The sequence below is a fragment of the Stegostoma tigrinum genome, chromosome 6 (genome assembly GCF_030684315.1).
Source record: "Stegostoma tigrinum isolate sSteTig4 chromosome 6, sSteTig4.hap1, whole genome shotgun sequence".
Lineage (NCBI taxonomy): Eukaryota > Metazoa > Chordata > Chondrichthyes > Orectolobiformes > Stegostomatidae > Stegostoma > Stegostoma tigrinum.
Genome location: NC_081359.1, coordinates 43579791 through 43592805, shown reverse-complemented (window position 1 = coordinate 43592805; position 13015 = coordinate 43579791). Strand labels below are relative to the sequence as shown.

Genomic DNA, 13015 nt, shown 5'->3' with positions numbered 1-13015 from the left:
GGCGCAGGTCCAGGGAATAGGCCAGGCCTGTACCACATACAACAGTACCGAAAGCCCCTCGCACCTGACAACCAGGTTCTTACCCACGATGGAGAGGGACCGGAGCATCCACCTGCCCAGCTTCTGCTTCAGTTTGGTGATATGCTCCTCCCAAGTCTTAGTGCACGCCCCAGCTCCACCAAACCAAACACCCAGCACCTTCAGGTAGTCTGTCGTGACGGTGAAGGGGATGAAGGAGCGGTCGTCCCAGTTGCAGAAGAACATGGCCTCCCTCTTACCCCTATTGACTTTGGCACCCAAGGCCAATTCAAACTGGCCGCAGATGTCCAACAGCCTACTCACGGACCAATGATCGGTCCAGCGACAGCGGCGACATTGTCCATGTACAGGGAGGTCTTGCCCTGAATGCCTCCGCTGCCTGGGGTAGTTATGCCCTTCAGGCTCACGTCCTTCCTGATGGATGTGGCGAAGGGCTCCACACAGCACACGAACAAGGCAGGAGAGAGCAGGCAGCCCTGTCTGACTCCACATCTGACGGGAAAACTGACTGATTCCCACCCGTTGATTGAGACTGCACTAACGATGTTGGTGTAGAGCAGCCAGATCCAATTGCGGATGCCCGCTCCGAACCCCAATTTGGAGAGGACGTCCCTCATGTAAGCATGAGAGACCCTGTCGAAGGCCTTCTCCTGGTCCAGGCTGACGAGGCAGGTGTCCACCCGCCTGTCCTGCACGTAGGCGATCGTATCCCTGATGAGCGCAAGGCTCACAGCGATCTTCCTGCCTGGCACAGCACAGGTTTGGTCAGGGTGAATCACCGACTCCAGGACAGACCTGACCCGGTTGGCTATGACCTTGGCCAGGATTTTGTAGTCCACGTTCAATAGTGAAATGGGACGCCAATTCTTAATTTCTTCCCTCTCCCCCTTCCTCTTGTAAATGAGGGTGATGGTGCCCTTCCTCATGGACTTGCACATTTCCCCTGTCCGAAGCGCACTATCGTACACCTCCAGCAGGTCCTGGCCGACCAAGTCCCACAGAGCGGAATACAGCTTGACCAGTAAGCTGTAGCTCCCGGGAGTCTTATTCCTCTCCAAGGACTTTAGGGCTCTGGTCAGCTCGTCCAGGGATATCAGCTTGTCCAGTCACTCCCTCGTGCCGTCGTCTAAGACCACCGTGATAGACGACAGGAACGACTCGGAGGCCATGCTGTCCGTGGGCTTCGTGTCGTACAGCCCGGCATAGAAGGATCTGCTGATCCTCAAAATGTCGGGCCGAGACGACGTCACTGAGCCGTCGTCCTCCTTCAGCCGGCGAAGCACAGAGCTCTCTTTGTGCACCTTCTGAAAGAAGAAACGTGAGCACGTCTCATCCTGCTCCACGGAGCGGACCCTGGACCGGAAGATTATCCTGGAGGCCTCCGCGGCGAAGAACAAGGCTTGCTGGCCCCTCACCTCGCGGAGGTCCTCCGTGACACCGACCCCATCGACTGCAGAAGGAGCAGGTTCTGCATCCTTTTCTGGAGTTGCAACAGCTTTCCCGGCCCCTCTTTCGCCTTCCGAACACCCTTGAGGACAAAGAACCTCTTGATGTTCTCCTTCACCGTCTCCCACCAGTCGCCTGAGACTCAAAGAGGGGTTTCACGGTTCTCCAACCGGCGTACTCCCTCTTAAGCTCTTCGACGTTCTCTGGGATCAACAGAGTCGTGTTGAGCTTCCACGTCCCCTTGCCGGCCTGCTGGTCATCGTGTAAGTGACAGTCGGCCAGCAGGAGGCAGCGGTCAGAGAAGAACACTGGCTCGACGCCGGTGGATCTGACCAAGGACGCCCGTGACACAAACAGGAAGTCTATCCTTGAGCGGATAGACCCGTCTGGCCGCGACCAGGTGTATCTCCGCTGCGCTCCATCTGCGGGGTGCTGAAGACGTCGAGCAGCTTGGCATCCTTCACCGTGCCCATCAGGAATCTGGACGTGACGTCCAGTTGACTCCCCCCAACCCGCTGTCCCCATGCCGGATCTTCCATCTGCATCGATGATGCAGTTGAAGTTTCTGCCTAGGATGACCGGCCTGGACGTTGCCAGCAGGGGTTAGAGCCACTGCAGGACGGCCAACCGCTCACTCCGTACCGCTGGGGTGTACTCGTTGATCAGCCTCAGGGGAGCGTTCCTGTAGGTGACATCAGCCACTAGGAGGCGCCCCCCCCCACCACGTCCTGAACTTGAGAGATGGTGAAGTCACGCCCCCGCAGCAGAATAGCCAGGCCCGAGGAGCGACAGTCGTTACCCCCCGACCAGATCGAAGGCCCACAGGTCCAGGAGCCCGACCATTTCCCGTACCTGCTGAGGTGCAGTATCCCGCACTCCTGTAGAAACAGGAGGTCTGCCTTGACAGTGGTCAGGTAGGCCAACGTGGACACACATCTTGCGGTGGACTTGACGCTGCGCACATTAATGCTCGCAACTCGTACCACCATTTTGCGCAGTGACCGCAGTACCGTCCCCAAGTCCAAGGTCCTCCATCTGTCCCTTCATGCCCATTTCCCGGGCGAACTGCTGGACGCTCTCCGGGATCAGGAAACCGTCCTTGCTTCCTTCCAGGTGACATCCCCCCGTCGGGGGTACGGAGACAGGAGAGTCCGGCTCTGGGTCAGGTTGGGGGCACGTTGTTTCCTGTTTCCCGCCTGTAGATTCCAGGGGGCCCTCCAGTGCCCCAGCGGCGCGTGGCTGGGTGTCGGAGGGAACCTCAGGACACGCCCTGTCCCCTAGAAGCTGGGTGCTGCTTTCCTTCTCAGTGGAAGTCTTCGGCTTCTGCTTTGGGCGGGCCTTCTCCGAATTCTCCCTCTTCAGAGGAGCTCTTAAAGCCCCGCTGTAGCTGCCTCTTCCCGCCTGATGGTTGTGGAGCTGGGGCCCTCCGGCACTCCTTCCTCCTCGCCTTCTGGACCGTCGTCCACTCCCCTGGGTCACATGTCGCCCCCTCCATCGACTCTGGGTTGTCGGGGTCGGGGGGGGGGGGGGTTGTGGTTGGAGAGCAGAGCCTGCAGGGGCGCTTTGCTGGCCACGGGTCCCTCCTGCACAACCTGGCCTTCCTGCACACTAGGGGGGTCCTTGAAGCAGCCTGGTGCCTTCCTCTCCTCCGGGGGTGCTTGCCCCGCATTGCCCCTGCCGGTGACCTGTAGATGTGGCCAGCTTCCCCGCAAAGGTTGCAGCTTTTTTCCTTTGGGCAATCCTTTGCAAGGTGTCCCTCCTCCCTGCAGTTCCTCCAGATGGTGACTTTACAGTCGGCCGCCACGTGACCTGACCTACCACAGGCATGGCAGACTTTAGGTTGCCCTGCGTAGGTCAGGTAGCCCTTGCTCCCGCCGATTGCGAAGCTGGATGGTGGGTGTACGATGTTCCCGTCCTCAGCGTCACCCTGACCTGCCTCTTACTGGTCCAGATCCCGAAGGGGTCCATGATGTCGGTTAGGTCCCCTTCCATCTTCACGTACCTTCCAAGGAAGGTCAGGACATCAACTGCTGGCACATGCGGGTTGTACATGTGCACAGTCACCATAAAGCTCCTCTGCACCGGCATCACGAACAGCGGGACAGCGGTCAGTACAGAGAGGGGGCCCGTACCGCCTTTCTCCTTGAAAACCCCCAGGAAGTGCTCGCAAAGCTTGGCCCTCCTGAAGGTTACATCGTAGAAACGTCCTCCAGGGAAATCCTGCAGGCAGTAAATGTCCGCAGCAGCGAACACACAACAGTCCAATAGGACCCTCTTCATGAAGAAGGTGCAGTCCACAGGTGCACCTTCATCCACCTTCACAGAAATGCGGATGGTGTTCTGGACCCCCTGACCCAGGGCACGAACACTTGCTGCAGTGATCGTTGCAGGTTGGCTGCTCCCTTGAACCAGCGTTCGGCTGAAGCCAGCATTAAGATCCACCGGTTGCAAGGGTGCACAGCCAACCCAATTGTCTTCCTTCCACCTCCAACACAGTCACACTCTCCTCTTCTCGGTCCACAAAAGAGTGGGTTTTTATTTTGTTCCAGATGTAAGCTGGTTCACTGAGCTGGAAGGTAAGTTTTCAGACGTTTCGTCACCATTCCAGGTAACATCATCAGTGAGCCTCCGACAAAGCGCTGGTGTTATGTCCCGCTTTCTATTTATCTGTTTAGGTTTCCTTGGGTTGGTGATGTCATTTCCTGTTCTTTTTCTCAGAGGATGGTAGATCGATTTGGAGCCATTGTGTTTGTTGATGGAGTTCCTGTTGAAATGCCATGCTTGTAGGAATTCTCATGCGTGTCTCTGTTTGGCTTGTCCTAGGATGGATGTGTTGTCCCAATCAAAGTGGTGTCCTTCCTCATCTGTATGTAAGGATACGAGTGATAGTGGGTCATGTCGTTTTGTGGCTAGTTGATGTTCATGTATCCTGGTGGCTAGCTTTCTGCCTGTTTGTCCAATGTAGTTTTTGTCACAGTTCTTGCAAGGTATTTTGTAGATGACGTTTGTTTTGCTTGTTGTCTGTATAGGATCTTTTAAGTTCATTAGCTGCTGTTTTAGTGTGTTGGTGGGTTTGTGGGCTACCATGATGCCAAGAGGTCTGAGTGGTCTGGCAGTCATTTCCGAAATGTCTTTGATGTAGGGGAGAGTGGTTATGGTTTCTGAGCCCGTTTTATCTGTTTGTTTGGGTTTGTTGCTGCGAAATCGGCAGACTGTGTTCATTGGGTACCCATTCTTTTTGAATAAGCTGTACAGATGATTTTCTTCTGCTCTTCGTAGTTCCTCTGTGCTGCAGTGTGTGGTGGCTCGTTGGAATAATGTTCTAATGCAGCTTCATTTGTGGGTGTTGGGATGGTTGCTCCTGTAGTTCAGTATATGGTCCGTATGTGTTGTTTTCCTGTAGACGCTGGTTTGAATTTCCCCATTGACTGTTCGCCCTGCTGTAACATTTAGGAATGGCAGTTTATTGTTGTTTTTCTCTTCTTTTGTGAATGTTATGCCGGTAAGGGTGTTATGCATGTCTTGAAGGTTTCCTCTAATTTGTTTTGTTTATTGATGACAAAGGTGTCATCCATATTGCGGACCCAAAGTTTTTGGGTTGGATGATTGGCAGAGCTGTTTGTTCAAGTCTCTGCATTACTGCCTCTGCTAAGAACCCTGATATCGGAGATCCCATGGGTGTTCCGTTGGTTTGTCTGTAGGTTTTGTTATTGAAAGTGAAGTGGGTGGTAAGGCATAGGTCCACTAGCTTGATGATGTCCTTGCTGATGAGGTTGGTGGTGTCTGGTGTATGTTGCAAGAACTGTGACAAACACTACATTGGACAAACAGGCAGAAAGCTAGCCACCAGGATACATGAACATCAACTAGCCACAAAACGACATGACCCACTATCACTAGTATCCTTACATACAGATGAGGAAGGACACCACTTTGACTGAGACAATACATCCATCCTAGGACAAGCCAAACAGAAACACGCACGAGAATTCCTAGAAGCATGACATTCCAACCGGAACTCCATCAACAAACACATAGATTTGGAGCCCATCTACCATCCTCTGAGAAAAAGAACAGGAAATGACACCACCAACCCAAGGAAACCTAAAGAGATAAATAGAAAGTGGGACATATCACCAGCGCTTCACCGGAGGCTCACTGATGATGTTACCTAGAATAGCGATGAAATGTCTGAAAACTAACCTTCCAGCTCAGCGAGCAAACTCACATCCATGGACCAAAGGTGTTCTGCAAAGCAGTCACCCAGTCTGCATTTGGTGTCTCCAATGTAGACTAGGCAACTTTTGTCACAGTGAATATACTAGCCAAGATTGGAGGAAGTTCACTTGAAATGTTGCTTCTTCTGGAAAGGTTGTTTAGGTCCTTGGATGGTGAGCAGGGAGGAGATGAAGGGGCAGGTGTTGCATCTTCTGCAGTTAAATAGGAAGGTGCCATGGGAAAGGGGTTTGGTGTTGGTGGTTGAGGAATGGACTGGGGCGTGCCAGAGGGAATGATTCCTGCAAAATACTGACGAGGAGTGAGGGGGAGTTGTGTTTGGTGGTGGAGTTCTGCTGGATTTGTCAGAAGTGGCAGAGAATGATCCTTTGAATATAGGGGCTAATTGGATGAAAAGTGAGAACTAGAGGGATCCAATCACTACATTGTGAGTGATGATAAACGGAATGGGCTGAAGCATGGGTGCTAGGCCGGATGCACTTAAGGGTCATGTCAACCACAATGGGAGGGATACCATCGTTATGGAAGAAGGAACGCACATGTTTGATAACTTCAAATTGTGAACGTGTTCCTTCCTTTTAATTTAGCTTTGCTTGTTACATTCTCTGTCACTATGTCCTTTCTCCCTTCCCAACCCCATTGAGACTGCCTGTTCTTTCCAGTCTGGCTGTTCGACACACCATTGGTCTGCTGTTCTCACATTCCGATCACTTAATCTGAACTATCAATATCTTTACATCTTTTCTGCTCCAACACCAACACCACTCCCCAGTGACTATTGCATAAATGCTGCTCCCTGCGCATTTCATTTCATCTAGACTCGAAATGTTAGCTTGTGCTCTCTCCATTGGTGCTGCCTGACTCGCTGAGATCTCCAGCAATTTTTGTTTTCAGGACAGATTCCAGCATCTGCATTAATTTGCTCCTACAAGGAAACTGATCTGCTTTATTTATTCTGGCAGTAATACTGATGACCTGTGGGTAATGGTAGCTTCCTCCTCATATTGTGGATTGTGGAAGTCATAAAAATGATTGTTTCGGAGCATCTACTTTACTAGCTGGTAGAAAGTTTCTGGTGGCATGGTGGCTCAGTAATTAGCATCTACAAGTACCCTGTTATCACTTAGCTTGTTACAGCTTTGAAGAACTCTAGCAAATTAGTTAACTATGACTTGCCCTTCATAAAGCCATGCTGACTCTAACGGATAATGTTTTGACTTTCCAAATGTCCTGATATTGCTTGCCTGATAATTGATTCTAACATTTTGCCAACAACAGATGTTAAACTAACTGGTCTGTAATTTCCCACATATTGCCTCCCTCCCTTTTTGAATAAGGGCATTTGTTACATTAGCATTTTTCCAATCTACTGGAACGTTCCCCTTGTCCAGGGAATTTTGGAATATTGTAACCAATGGATCCACCATCTCTGCTGCCACTTTATTTACAACCCTCGACCTGGGGGACTTATCTGCCCTCAATTCAAATAGTTTGCTGGGTATTTTTTCACCTATCAATGTTGATTGTTCTAAGTTCTACCCTTTCTATTTCCTCTGACTTGCCTGTTCCAATAGGAATAATACTATTACCCTCCACCATGAAAAGTGAGACAAAGTATTGATTCAGCATCTCTGCCATTTCACTGTTTCGCACTATTAAATCTTTGGTTTCACCTTCCAAGGGACCAACATTCACCTTAGCGACTCTCTTCCCTTTTATATACCTACAGAAGCTACTGCCATCCTTTTTGATATTTTGTGCTAGTTTTCTTTCATAACTTACCTTAGGTCTTTTGATTAATTTTTTAACATCCCTTTTTTTATGCTTATGTTTTAAAGTTTCCCAATCCTGCCTGCTACTGGCCTTTGCAATACGGAGGATGAACGTGAAGTTGATGTGATATATATACACTTTCAGGGTGTCAGATAAAGTGTCAGAGAACAAAGTTTGCAAAGGTGAAATCCATGGAGTAATAGAAGCATAATATGAAAAAGTAGAAAACAGATAGCAATGGCAGGCAATTAGTTTTTAGGCTGCAGAAAAGCACCCAGCGTTTTTTCCCAGTTTTGTGCTATATCACACAGTATGGTGGTATGCCTTTAAGAGACATGCTTGTGATATAATCACTGTATCATAGCATGAAATCGGAGTCATTGAGTCAGAGAGCCATACATCGCAGAAAATTCCATTAGTCTTATACAGTCTACACCGGCAATAACTACCGCTAAAATGCTAATCCCAATTTCCTGCACTTGTCCTGTATCCTTCAATGTTATGATATTTCAAGCTGTCATCCAAATATTTTTTAAAGGTTGTAAGGTTTCCAGCATCCACTATTCCCAGGCTTTGCAATCCAGATTTCCACTACCCTGTGTGTGAAAAAGATTTTTCCCAATCCCCTCTGAATCTCCTGCCCTTTAGCCTAAAACTATGCCCCCTCATTATTGACCCCTCAACCAAGGGGAACAGCTGCTCCCTACTCACCCTGTCCGTACCCCTCAGAATTTTATATACCTCCATCATGTTGCCGCTCAGCCTTTGCTGCTCTAAAGAAAACAGTCCAAGCCATAGTAGTCTCTCCTTGCAGCTCAATAGCTCCGCCCCAGGCAACATCCTGTTGAACCTCGTCTCAACCCCAAATAGTGTTATCACATCCTTCCTGTAATGAGGTGACCAGAACTGTACACAGTATTTCAGCTGTGGCCTAACCAACACTCTGTACGACTCCAATATTACCTCCTTGCTCTTATACTCTATGCCATGACTGCTGAAAAGTGTCCCATAATGCTTTCTTAACTATTCCATTCACATGCTCTGCCAGCTTCAGAGTACTGTGAATAATTACCCCAAGATCCCTCTGAGCTACCCAGTTTGGCCATTCATTAAATACTCCCTCATCTTGTCTCCTTCCAAAGTGCATCGCCTCACATTTATCAGGTTTAAATACCATGCGCCACTGCTCCACCCATCTGACCAACCGATTCGTATCTTCCTGTGACCCATAAGCATCTTTTTCACTGTTAACCACCCTACCAATCCTAGGTGTCATCTGAAAACTTGCTGAACTTTTCCCCCAAATTTTTATCTGTATCATTTTAGTTGGTAATGGATTGAAGGATTATGAGGAAAAAGCAGGAAAATGGTGGTGAAGAGCACATCAGCCATGATCAAATGGCAAAGCATACTTTGATGGTCCGAATGACCTAATCCTGCCCCTTTGCCTTGTGAGGTTATGAGCTTATGAATGCTCTCTCAATGCTCTTTTTCTCTATTTCTTTCAAAGACTTAAATCATGTTTGTCAATAGTGATTGCCTTTCATAGATCCATGTTTGCTGCCATTGTTCTTCCAAGTGACAAATCACTTTATACTGTATTATACTGTATAGAAACTCCCCCATCATAAATGTTAAGTTGAAGTGCTTAAAATGACTGGATTTATCTCTTTTTTATACATTTTTAGAATAGGATTATAGTATTTGCAACCATTCAGTCTGAGGTCATTTTGAGTCCACACCATGTCAAAATGTTTATCCTCATCTCCATCCTACCTCTCTTCGTGGAGACTTCCAATCTATTCTGCCCCTTAACTCGAGCAAAGCAGTTTCCATCTTTGAACCTTTATGGTGTGATTTTCTTTCTAGGCATGTATTAGTATCTTTTACCATTATACAAAATATTCACTTCCTTTCTGTAATAAAAATGGGCAAGTGCTGGAGAAGTTCAGCTGGCTGCTAGCACCTGTAGAGTGAGAAACAGAGTTAATATTTTGTATCTGCTGCCTTTTATTTTTTCCCTAATCTTCCTCATTTCACGACTTCTGTGCTTGTTTGAGATGTTCTTGCTAGTATTCGTAAAACTCCAAGAGTCAACATGAATTTGTAGATAGGGTGTCATGGTAACTCAATGGTTAGCACTGCTGCCTCACAGTACCAGGGACTCAGGTATGATTCCAGCCTTGGGTGGCTGTCTGTGTGGAGTTTGTACATTCTCCCTATGTTTGCATGGGTCTCCCCCAAGTACTCTTGTTTCCTCCCACAGTCCAAAAATGTGCAGTTTAGGTTGATCGGCTATGCCAAATTGCCCCCGGTGTCTATGAATTTGTAGTTAGGTGGATTAGCCATGGGGAGTCTAAGGTTACAGGGACTGGGTGGGATGCTGTTTGGTGTGGATGCACTGGCTTAAATGCCTTGTTCCCACACTGCAGGGGTTCTATTTTATTCTATAACCTTTCATTTTTCAGGCAAATATACTCCAAACCCTTAGTCTGTTTGACATTTTCTTATCTAGCTTTCCTTACTTCTATATTACTGTTTTGGCTAATGAAATTTTCCCTCTATATCTTTGATGCTTCTTGTTTCTCTTTGTTGATGCTTCATCAGTGTTCCTTCCTCATTCTGGTAAAATTAGTGTAAATCCTCCTCCACTATAGTCCTAATCAGTCTATGCACAAGGATGGTGATCCTACCCTATAGAGCTGAAACATATTCATCTCATACAGATCTCTCTTACCCCAAAATGTAGATCCCTGCCTCTTAACCCACATCCTTAGTCATGCATTAATCTACTTTGCTTTCATATAATTGCCATGGGATGGCATTCGGATAAATCTTGTCATTGTTATCTTGCCCCTTAGTTTCTTTTACAGTTTATGAAACTGTGTATGAAATAACAACTTTTCTCCTTTTTATGTCATTAGTTCCAAAATGGCCAAGGAAATCTCATTTTCTTTTTGTGGTGTCCTTTACTATAGGCTAGGGAAACGATACAACATGTGGGACCCATGCCCTTGGCTGCAGGATTGCCTCATTTTTAGCCCCTAGCAAATCTTGTAAGACATTTGTAAGTCTGCACTATGCTTTCAAACCTTTCCCATATACTTTGTGGCCATTACTCCTCCATATGTTTTCTCTAAACTCTTAACAGTGCTGTGACTGACCAATAGTCAACCCATTTTCCAAATGCTACATTCATGGAGGATTCCTGTACTCTCTGCCTCTTTTCCTACCATGCTTGCTGGTTACCCTCTGACATTCCTTCAGAACATGTTATTTTTGTGAGACGGTCACCCTCAAAAAGTGCAGTTACAAAAATCTTTCAGCCTCCCATCCATCCTGCAGTGATACTTAGCAATTCTGAACTTGAGATATTAAGGTCAACATGGAATGCAATACAGGCCGAGGTTTTACAGACAGGAGATGCCATCATTTGGATGAGATATTGGACTGAAAATTGCATTTTGGGGGGGGGGGGGGGGTGGGGGGGGTGGGGTGGGGATGGGGGGGTGGGGGGGGTGGGGTGGAGGTGGAGGTGGAGTTCCCCCTTTAGAAATAAAATCTGTATGACTCCAAACCAAAACACAATCAGATTCCAAACAAGCCCTCACACCTATCATACATTGTCTGACTTTAAAATGTAACCTCCTCTTTTTGCCGATAAAACCTTTAGTTCTTTCTGTACGTGACTTGAAAGGAATTCGGGGATTTATGTCTGCATATTAATCAATTAAAACCTTTGAACTGATTAAAGATTTAACAGCATCTTAGGTTTGTTTAGTACATCCTCACCAGTCGCATGATTCTTTGAACTTTTCCTTATAAATTCTGTATCTAATACTTCCCCTGTCACTAACACCTGAAGAAAGAGTAAGGCTCCAAAAGCTTGTGTTTTCAATGAAACCTTTTGGACTATAACACGGTGTTATGTGATATCTGACCTTGCATATGGCGACACTGAATTTGCTCAAGAGGCCAGAGGTTGCTTGATTAATCCAATCTGAATTATTAGTAGCATATTGGTCTTCAATCTCCACAGTCCCAAATGCGTTCAAACACTTCCTGCCAAACAGATCAATAATTTATTGATCCAGCTTAAACACATCATAACATATTTAATTTTGTGCACTTGTGTCAGGGACAGCCTTTGCTTTAAACACAAGAACAATACAGCTCAATTACAGATAACAAAGTGTGAAGCTGGATGAACACAGCAGGCCAAGCAGCATCTCAGGAGCACAAAATCTTATGTTTCGGGCCTCGACTCTTCATCAGAGCTCAGGAGCACAAAAGGTGACGTTTCGGGCCTAGATCCTTCATCAGAGATGCTGCTTGGCTTGCTATGTTCATCCAGCTTCACATTTTGTTATCTTGGATTCTCCAGCATCTGCAGTTCACATTATCTCAGCTCAATTACAGAATTAACTCAATGGTAGAGCACTCACTTTGTAATGGACAGATCATTGGCTAGATGTATGATTCTTGCTCTGGGTCTTATATGCCGCTGACATGAGAGAGGGCCCTAGTTCAAAACATGTCTGGTGTGTACCTGTGACAAGTATCTCTAACATAAGACGATTAGTAAGTACATGTGTGAATGCATGGTCTGTGTAAACATGTGTAGACATGTACGTGCTAGCTCAGCCTTCAGCTGACTAAGGAAAATAATATTTGAGGACTTGGGTCTCAAAACCCTGTTTCACTGAACAGTGGTGATCTGCGTGGCCCTACATACTTGGATATCCTACAGCAGATACCTCAAACAATGGACAACTACTACAATCAATGTCTTCATAAGAATCTCCAAATCCTGTGGCAGGTAGCAATTGAACAACAACATCCTCTCCCATGCCAACATTGAGGTGCCAATTGCTCAGCACTGGCTCTGCTGAGTGATATATGTATGTTTTCCTGACATGAATCTCCAACCTTAAGTGCTCCACCTCCAACTCAGCCACAGCAGAGGATTCCCAGCAGAATACGAGAAACACTTTGAAAATGCCTTCAAAGCTACCTGAAGAGGTCAAATATACCCATTAACTGATGGAAGGCCCTGGCTTGTGACCAATGAGAAGGGAGCAGGATCATTGAGGAAGAAACCAGACATTTGAAATACTTAGAGATAATGGGAACTGCAGATGCTGGAGAATCCAAGATAACAAAGTGTGAATCTGGATGAACACAGCAGACCAAGCAGCAACTCAGGAGCACAAAAGCTGACGTTTTGGGCCTAGGCCCGAAACATCAGCTTTTGTGCTCCTGAGATGCTGCTTGGCCTGCAGTGTTCATCCAGCTTCACACTTAGTTTATTTGAGACACTTAGTTGAAAATGCGCAGTGGTGAAAGTGAGGTGAGAGAAGGAGAACACACCCTCTACCATCCTGTGACATGGATGAGAAGGACTGTGGTTCTTTGGACGAGAGAGGACAAGGGCAGTGCCTTTAGAGCAAGAGGCAAAGCTCAAGTGAGATGGAGGAAGCTGGACTTAAGACTGAAACCATTGTGGAAGGAGATGAGATGA

At 47.3% G+C, this 13015-nt stretch overlaps 1 protein-coding gene across 3 annotated transcripts in view; it reads left to right on the top strand.

The window, feature by feature from the left end:
- Positions 1-13015, top strand: part of bcl9 (BCL9 transcription coactivator) — a 239725-nt gene that overhangs the window by 101013 nt on the left and 125697 nt on the right. The window lies entirely within an intron of this gene.